A 10,664-nucleotide genomic window follows, 5' to 3' on the forward strand; every position below is an offset into this window, starting at 1 on the left:
CTAACTAGCACACACACACTATAGACCTCCACTACACACTGACACACTGACTAACTAGCACACACACACTATAGACCTTCACTACACACTGACACACTGACTAACTAGCACACACACACACTATAGACCTCCACTACACACTGACACACTGACTAACTAGCACACACACACACACACTATAGACCTCCACTACACACTGACACACTGACTAACTAGCACACACACACACTATAGACCTCCACTACACACTGACACACTGACTAACTAGCACACACACACACACTATAGACCTCCACTACACACTGACACACTGACTAACTAGCACACACACACACACTATAGACCTCCACTACACACTAACACACTGACTAACTAGCACACACACACTATAGACCTCCACTACACACTGACACACTGACTAACTAGCACACACACACACTATAGACCTCCACTACACACTAACACACTGACTAACTAGCACACACACACTATAGACCTCCACTACACACTGACACACTGACTAACTAGCACACACACACACACACTATAGAGTAACTTCCTCCTCCACAGGAAGTCATCGTGTGACGTCCCTCCAGAATAAAGCTCCAGGCTGCAGACCCTCCTAGAGAACCTGTCTGTTTTTAAGGTTCCTTCAGGTTTAATTCTATAAAGTAAACAGGAAGAGCAGACGTGACAGAAACATGCAGCAGATAAAACATTTAGAGTGAAACAGAATCACATTCACATATCTGACACTATAACTGATGACTTCCACATAAATACGACAGTTTTCATTAAATACACAGCTCCTGCGCTCTGTGAGCTAAAATCAGTGTTTTTTTGAATGTAGTCTGGTGTGCGTGCAGAGAGCACAGATATAACGGCTGCCTGTGGTTGAACTGGTTGATCATTTCAGCTCTAAAACAGATCCAGAGTCTGTGAAGGACTCTGAGGGAGTCTGAGGTCAGAGAGCTCTCTGGGCGTCCGCTAAAGGTGATGACCAGGTGGTCAAACTAACGGTAACCAGGAGCAGAAGACACGAAGAAGAAGAAGAAGAAGAAGAAGAAGAAGAAGAAGAAGGAGTGTTTTCCTCCAAAACTGTGGAAAAACCCTGAAACTGAGACGTGAGGGAGGATCAGCTTTTCACACGTCTGACACAAACCAGCTGAACGCTTCACACTGTGGAGACAAACTTTCCAAACGGCACACAGTGGAAACATCTTCATCATCATCAGCAGCAGCAGCATCGCCGTGGAAACAAACATTTACTGAGAGGACACAGAGATGAGACGAGGACGAGTCAGTGACTTTTATCAACTCATCAATGAGTGATCAATAAACATATCGCTCTCTGCACACACACCAGACTACATTCACAAAAACAGTGATTTTAGCTCCCAGGACACAGGAGCTGCTGCTCTGCTGCTGTGCCTCTGATGCTTTAGTACATTAGTTTGAATCTCAACCAACCTTTTAAAACACCAAACTTATAATATGACACAAACACACTGACTGATGGAGGCAGCAGCAGAGCAGCAGCTCCAGACTTCTGGGAGCTAAAATCACTGGTTTTTTTAATGGAGTCTGGTTGCTTTGATCCACTTCATGGAAAATGAGCAGAAAATCCCAGTGAGTCCTCCAACACAACGGGCAGAAGAACAAAGAAGAAGAAATGAAGAAGGAAGCTGAAGAGACCTGATCCAGGTTCCTTCATCACCTGCTTCACGTTACGCAACAGAGCGTCGCCACATTCCTCCTCCGGCAGGCGGTGAAGGTCCAATCCTCCTCTTTTCATCACCTGTCTGAAAAACAGAGAAGAACACCACAGACAGAACAATAAATAGATGAATCAGAAATATGGAAGAAATGTAGAAACAAAATAGATTTTTATTTTTCTAAATATGAAATATTAAAAACAGTAAAACAATAAAAAATACATCATCATTCTATATTTATATTCAATAAATACATTAAGAATATTAAGAATAAAATATTTAATAGAAAATAAAAATAATCAAATCAAGAAAAATCCCAAAATATTTTTCACACAAATTAAATGATAGAAATCTAAATTAGGATCAAAATAAAGAATAAAGAGTCTAAAAGTCTGAAAATAGAATAAAACAGGAGAAACAGGTGAGGATGATGAGGACGATGAAGAGTGACCCCCCCCCTCACACCTGAGATCCCCTCTCACCTTTGTTTACACACGCCCCTCCCTGTCAGCGGGTCGTCGTGGCGATGAGTTTGATTGACAGGCGCTGACAGAGCTCCAGGAATTAGACCGCACCCTAACAACAACATCTCACGGTCATGTGACGTCTCCTCTGACCCCCAGAAGACCCCCATTACCCAGCATGCATCTCTCTGAGTTTTAACTGATCTGGTTGTTCTAAATGTTTCTGACTCTTAAAGGTTCTATCGCTCTCTGCACACACACCAGACTACATTCACTAAAACAGGGATTTTAGCTCCTCTACCGAAAAGTGTGTTATATAAATATTAAATATATGATTAGATTAAATGAAGTTAAATAATTGAATCATACATTAATAAAACTCTTAAGTCACTAAACAACACAATCACACTGACTGATGGAGGCAGCAGCAGAGCAGCAGCTCTAAAATCCCTGTTTTAGTGAATGTAGTCTGGTGTGTGTGCTGTTTGTGGTTAAACCAAAAGGATCTTCCAGGTCTCTCTCTGTAGGGATCCTTTCCATGATGCTGTCACACACTTAGAATAACACTCTGATCCTGTCAGTGGATCAAACAAGCTCTTTTAGTGGACCTACTGTGATCAGGTGCAGTTGTCCCAAAGGATCACGTTGCAGCCATTGCAGCCCGTTTGGTGTCTGCTGGCTGAGGTGATCTACTGGTGATCTACTGGACCAGTTCCAACACTTTTACTACCTAGACTACATTTCCCATCAGCCCCCTCTCCTTGACTCACTTGTTACGTCTGTCCAGAGGCGTTAAGGGTTTCCAATCATGATCACTAATCAATAAAACAGGGCACTGGGTGATACTGTAAAAAATATTTTATTATATTTTAGAAAACGTTCACATCGTAGTTTCTGCTCTAAAATCCAACAAACAGCTTAGAAAACACGATACAAAACACAGAGACAACAGAGACCAGAGCCCCGCCCCCGCCCCGGCGCCCGGCCAATCAGGCGGCCCGTTGTGACGGTGGAGTGGGAGGGGCCTCTAGGAAACAAACGTACGGCGTCTAAACACACTTCGTCTACTGGACACGTTTCACCTCCGATCCACATCGGCGACTTTAAGTCCAAACTTTTCAAGTAAACGCAAAAGAAATAATTCAAGCCATCGATAAAAGGAAGCTTCATCTGATTCAACACGTTGTTTTATTCACTGTTTGACAATTAGACCAATCAGGACCGAAAATAAAAGTGGTACATTTAGAAGAAAAACACTTTGGAGGTTATAAAGTCACAAATGAACGACGGAAAAAAGATTTACGGAGAAAAAACACAAAAACTTGAGTCAGAAATTTGGGACAATAAACTCGACCTCACATGAGATTATACATTTAAAAGGTAAATAATCTGTCAGATTATAAACCGTAAAGACAGACAGCTACTTTATTTGGAGAGGAACCGTCGTAGCTTCAGTTTGTGACGTCTTCAGAGAATCCAACGTTTTTCAAATAAGATTTTCCACCTGAATGGTTTTTATGGTAAAGTTCTGATTTTAGAGCGTCGAACATCAACCTTGTGGTAAATGTGTGACAATCACCTCCAAACACTTCCTCTGCACTTACTGTTCACAGCGGCTGGAGACAAGTTCAAACAAGCGACGGCAGCATGAAGTCGTCCGCGTAAAAATAAAAGCTAAGATAGAAATGTTTGGACTTTGTGGCTGAATCGTCTTCACGTGCGGTGAACTGTCCCTTTAAAACATTAGTCTGACTAAAGGTCGACAGATGTGAGGAACTTTCAGAGAACGTAGCTGGACTTCCTCGTGAAGTTCTGTAAAAACAACAAAGAGAACACGTGCACGGACACGACAGGACGGCTACACGTGAGCTACTCTTCAGGTAACACTGACTGACTGACTACTGTAAACATTCAGGTGACACACAGGCGGCCGTTTGGTGAGCAGCTGAGTGATGGCTTAAAGGGACACTCCCCCTTTTCTACCCAGGGTCCTCTCTGTCCACGCCCTGCTGTCTGAATGACTGGTAGGTAGTAAAAGTGTTGGAACTGGTCCAGGAGATCACCTCAGCCGGCAGCCACCAAACGGGCTGCATGAACTCCAGTCATTTAAAGTCGGCGAACGCACCAGACTCCATTCATAAAAACAGTGATTTTAGCTCACAGAACTCAGGAACTGCTGGTCTGCTGCTGCCTCCGTCAGTCAGTTTGTCTGTCTTATTATGTGACTTTTGTGTTTTAAAGGGATCGTCGGAATCCAAACTAGTGTCTTAGCTCTTTGATCGAGGCAGTGGTAGCACAGACAACTCATGTGTTCTGTGAGCTAAAATCCCTGTTTTAGTGAATGGAGTCTGGCTGAGGTGATCTCCTGGACTAGTTCCAACACTTTTCGTACCTACCAGTCATTCAGACACCAGGACGTGGACAAAGAGGACCCAAGGGTAGAAACGGTGGAGTGACCCTTTAATGATCCGGGTTGTCGTGGAAACAGAAATCCTGACTTCAAAGGGCTTGAGATCCTACGTATTTTATCCCAAAGTCGCTAACAGAGCGGTGAAGGCACTGACGGGGACGAGGAGGTCACACAGAAGCCCTCGAATTCAAAGTGAAGATGAAATCCATGAGAAATGGTTGAAAGAGTAAGACGGAGGTACTGAGCAGCGGACATGTGGAGTTAAAGTGAGAGAGCGGCGAGCAGAGACTGAAGTGTTAGCGACACAAACACAGAACACAGTATGTACAGGACAGGAGGACAGCACTGTCAAAGTGTCCCCAAAATAAACTCCCAGAGGCCTCAGCGTCCCGTCACCTTCACCTCCGGTTGGTCAGGGGAGCTCAGGCGGGGTGACGGAGAGCGGACTCCTCTTCCTCCTCCAATCAGAGACGAAGGCAGCTTCCTGTGGAGGAGCACAGACGTCAGCATCAGTCTGCCTGCTGGGAAAGACACCAGCGACTCAGTGGAAATGCTGTTCTTAAATCACACCTTTCATGAATGGACTTCTGAATGTGATGATAACTGAGATTGTCGGTTGATGTTATGACTAGTTTAGATTTATAGAACTGATTATAGCCAGTCAGACTAGTACTAGTGATGTGGGACACGTCCACAGCTCCTTTCATAACCTCTGACCGGTCTGGTGTCAAAATGACTGCAGCCAGACTCCATTGACAAAACAGTCATTTTAGCTCACAGGACGCCGGAGCTGCTGCCTTTATTAATTAGTTTGTTTGTCTTATTTTGTGTCACACAAATATCACGTTGGACAGAACAAACCGTTTAAAAGTCCAAAGTCACACAGTAAGACGAACACACTAACTGATGGAGGCAGCAGTTGACCAGCAGCTGCTGAGTTCTCTGTGAGTTCAAATTCCTGCTTTTGTGAATGTAGTCTGGTGGCTGAGGTGATGTGCTGGACAGTACTTAGCAGTCATTCAGACACCAGGACACGTACAGATGGTGTACTGGTATAAAACCAATGAGGGTCACCTGGAGGTCAGCAGCTCAGCTCTCACTGTGTGTGTGAGCTTCCTCTCCTCTCCAGGAACCTGCTCCACAGAACAGGACAAAGATCAGACAGTGTTTAGTTTGAACGTCCAGACCACAAAAAGCCCAGAATACAAACACGAGAGCGCCCAAACATCCCGGCCTGCTGTGTTTCCACTGATCCGACGGCTCCAAACATTTTTCCTTCAACACGGAGGAGACGCTGATTAAACCCGGACTCTAAATTCACCTCACAGGATTTAATAAGAAGCAGAAAACTTTACTTTCACATGATGAAAACCAGAAACTTTTTTATATGAAACAGTGTGATTTAAGTCCTTCAGGGTCTTGGAAGGAGAACTGCAGTATTTTTAAACCTGGGTCCTATTTTCACACACTCTGGTGTCCCTACAGAGATAGACCTCCAAACACACCAGACTACATTCACAAAAACAGTGATTTTACCCCCTCGCAGAACGTGGCATTTACTGGTCTATTGCTGTGACTTTGTTCACTTTAACACAATAGTTTGGATGCAAATTAATTCATCATAAGACCAAAGTCACATAATAACACAAACACACTGACTGGTGGAGGCAGCAGCAGACCAGCAGCTCCTGTGCTCTGTGACGTAAAAGTCACTGTTTTGTGAATGTAGTCCGGTGGCTGAGGTGATCTACTGGACCAGTTCCAACACTTTTACTACCTATCAGTCACTCAGACACCAGGATGTGGACACAGAGGACCAGGGGGGGAAACAGTGTCATTTAAACCAAAATGAAAGCATTTATTATGATCCGTCACTGCTGAATAAAAGCTCCACAGCTCAGACTCTTCATTTATCGTTACTACGGAAGCCCATTAGTGCCAAGAAAATGTATGCTTAAAAACATGAAAGTAAAAATACTGAAAATATTATCCAGTGGGATTTAATGTGTAGTAATACAGGAAAGAAATTGTTTGTATTTCCTATTTTATTCTATTTGTATGTATTTTCTTATGAATTCAAACCTTAATAAAATAATTTATGGGTTATAAGTTTAATTAATTATGATAAATGTGTTATAATTTATTTTTGTTAAACATCTTTACTTCAGTGGAAGTTTTATTGTAGATTTTGTAGTTTACATTTAGTTCTTTTAAACAATCAGTTTTTTTTACTTTACCTTTTTAATTTTTGTCATTTAAAATATAATTATTAGAATTTTTCTTTTTTATTTGAAGTTAATAATTTGTAAATAATATTTGTGTTCAAATTTAAACATAATGACATTTGAAATGAAACAGTTAATAAAACTAAATTGACTGCTGCAGGTTCCACGTTAAACTTTATGAACTTTAGAACACTCACACTTGAGTCTGGCGCACAAAGTCTGCAAAGTTTTGGTCTCTGGAGCAAAGTTCGATGACCCTCAGACGCTCCTGGATCTCCTGCAGAGGTCAGAGGTCACACAGAGGGAGACGTGATGGTTAACAAGGGAAGAGGAGGAAGAGGAGCAGAAATACATGAACCAGGAGGAAGTCCAGATAAAGAGCCGAAGACTCAGGAGCTATGACTCAATGGACATGAACGGAGTCTTCGTATCTCTTTGTTTACTTTACTCATCACTAATTCATTGTTAGACGGAGTTAAACTAGCTAGTTAAGCTAAGTGACAGAACTTCTGCACTCCAAAAGAAGGCGGAACAGTCAATCAATCAATCAATCAATCAATCAATCAATCAATCAATCAATCAACAGGTCGTCTGTAACTTCTGCTCTTCCTGAAACATTACAGAAAACATGTAAAAAGCTGTTAATAAATATCTGGATCAAAGCGTCAGATGAACTTCTACGCTGATGATGTTGAGCTCTACGTGAACAGACGTGAAACGTGGAACGTGGAGAACAGGTCTGAACCTCGTGGGTGAGCGAGGCGTTCCGGTGGACGTGTTGTATCTCGTCGCTGCCGAAGCTTCTGGAGCCGTCGACGCTGACGGAGCTGCTGTACTGGGGGAGGTCGGGGTCACAGAGGTGGTAGTACTGCGGCGCGTTGTCGTCATAGCGACGGTAGTACTGGGCGCCGACCGGGTCGCTCTCGAACATGGGGTTAAACTTGGCGGCGCGCTCAAGCGTCGGCACGCTGTCATTACGTCTGGAGGAGAGAAGAACGTGAAGGTCTTCTGTTAAAGGAGCATTCTGGTGTTTCTGACCCTCTGTGCCCACATCCTGGTGTCCTGGTGCTCACCGCAGCGGGTCCTCCGAGTCCTCGTCGTCGTACTGCTCCCGCAGCGACCTCGCCAGGAAGAAGATGATCCCGGCCGCCACCATGAGGAAACCGGCCACCGAGGCGATGGCGATGCCGACCACCAGCGGCTCGGACACAAACTCCTCGCAGTGCTCGCCGCGATACCACCAGTTCTCTCCGACCCGACACCTGCACCCGCAGTAAACAGAAATGTGAGCTGTATATCTATAGTGCTGAACTTCTACTTCTTCACGCTCTTCAAACACACCAGACTACATTCATAAAAACACTAATTCTACCTCACAGAGCTCAGGAGCTGCTGCTCTGCTGCCTCCGTCACTGACTTTGACTTTGGTGTTTTAGAGGGTTAATTCAGATCTGAACTATGATGTCAGCTCCTGTGTTCTGTGAGGTAAAATCGCTGTTTTTGTGAATGGAGTCTGGTGTGTTTGAAGAGCGTGATGTAACTTCAGTTCCTCATCAGAGAGGTCAAACACTGACAATATTCTGAATCCACTTAAACTGAGCTCGATGTTTTTCGGTGAGAATAAAAACTAATGTGAGAGCTCCTCCCACCTGCAGATGGCGCCCTTGCCGGGGATGACGTCACATTTGCCGTCGTTGAGGCAGAAGTCGTGCTCCACCTCGCACACGCTCTGACACGGCAGCCCGTCCACGCTCACGTACCCGGTGTCGCACACGCACTCGGCCTCGCCCGACCAGCGGTTCACCATGCAGCTGGAGAACTCGTTACACGCCTGGAACTTACAGGGGTCCGCCCGGTCACCTGAGCACGAGACAGCGACAACCACAAAAGAAGAAGAGGCGGTTTGAGAGACGAGGACACACCTGGAGGAGGAGGAGCTGCTCCTGGTGCACCTGAGAAGATTCATTATTCCACAAATCAGCTGTCGGGGATCAGACGAGCTTCATCACCTGTTTAAATATCAGTGTTCACTTTACCATCAGTCTGTACCGCCATCGTCAGCCCTCTGTGGACACTGATGGAAAGATGTTCAGTAGACCTGGAAGATCCTTTTGGTTTAACAGCCGTTTGTCGCTCTCTGCACACACACCAGACTACATTCACTAAAACTGGGATTTTACCACTGCGCAGAACAATGGAGTTGCTGTGACTTTGGTGTTTTAGCACATTAGCTGTAATTCACTCAGTAACACAGACACACTGACTGATGGAGGCAGCAGCAGACCAGCAGCTCCTGTGTCCCGTGAACTAAAATCACTGTTTTTGTGAATGGAGTCTGGTGTGTTTGAAGCGAGCGACATAACGGCTGTAATGACCGTGGAGACGCCCTGAAGGTGGACTTACAGACCAGACCACATGGGCCCGGTTCAGTCCACCGTGTGCTTGTGCAATGGAAAACGTGGCTTGAGTGCGCGGTGGAGGTGATCGGAGTGAAGTGATTATGGTGCTGGCGGTGAGCACGGTGACTCACCGCTCTAGATTAGGGTTATCAGGCTGTCAGGAGCCCCTCTGATTGGCTCAGACAGATTAAAGAGCTGCAGCTCAGCAGAGATGGAAACCTCACGTTACAGCCTCGTCTCAGCAGGAGGAATCATCCCGCTGTAGTCTGGACACCTTCTTCACAATAAAACACACCCAGACACTTCCTGCTACCTCAAACTGCCCTTCAAAATAAAAGCTTCCGCCGTCTGCAAAGGGGAATGAAGTCCAGCTCGTACTGTCTGGGGGCAGATCTGTTAGAACCAGACTCAGTTCATTTTTTAGACATTTTAAGAGTTTTTATTGACTCATACCTTTATTATGTTCAGCTCGTTTAACGGCTGTAAAAATACTTAAAACTGATGGGAGGAGCATCCAGGTACTTTACTGCAGTAAAAGTACTCTGTTACTACAGTAAATGTATGTGAGAACAAGGTGCCTCCATCAGTTTGTGTTTGTGTTATTTTGTGTTGCACAAATATTGTTTTGCATCCAAATGGACCCAAAGTAACTTCCTGATGGAGGCAGCAGCAGACCAGCAGCTCCTGTGTTCTGGGGGCTAAAATCCCTGTTTTTGTGAATGGAGTCTGGCTGACTGGCTGACGGCTGCAGCTGTACCAGTATAAACCTCTGGGGAGTTTAACTGGTAACAGACCATCAGATTTCAGTCTCCCCGGGTGTTGTCGACTTGTCGATTCATCAGATTGAGTCGTCGTGCTGCTGCTCACGTTCCTCCCAGACAGATTATCTCAGGTATTAGATCTGACAGGAGTTACCTGCACTCACTCACACACTCGGGACTCAGCTGCTGCGCGTGAAGGTCTTATAAGCACTCAGGGTGTCCAAACTGGGATTAGTATAATAGTATTTCTGGGAGTCGTCTCAGTATGTGTACGATCAATACGTGACACACGGAGGGAGACTAAACCACAGGAACACATTTACTGCACGCAGGAAACACAGCTGAGCGTAAGAGTCACATCTGATCAGCGGCATAAACATCTGAGTCTGTGAACGCGGTTAATCTCTCTGTCTTTTATCCGCCAACAATACGATCAGAGCATTTAGCGTCTGAGCACTTTAGCGCCATGTTCCAGACCAGACTCCATTGAGTAAAACAGTGATTTTAGCTCACAGAACACAGGAGCCGCTACATTTGTTGCTGTGGCTTAAATAGTTTTACAATGTTAGTTTGGGTCCAAACTGACTCTTTAAAACACCAAAGTCATACAACAACACAAACACACTGACTGTTGGAGGCAGCAGCAGAGCAGCAGCTCCTGTGTCCTGTGAGCTAAAATCCCTGTTTTAG

This window comes from Pempheris klunzingeri, chromosome 24 (genome assembly GCF_042242105.1).
Source record: "Pempheris klunzingeri isolate RE-2024b chromosome 24, fPemKlu1.hap1, whole genome shotgun sequence".
In the NCBI taxonomy this organism is placed as follows: Eukaryota; Metazoa; Chordata; class Actinopteri; order Acropomatiformes; family Pempheridae; genus Pempheris; species Pempheris klunzingeri.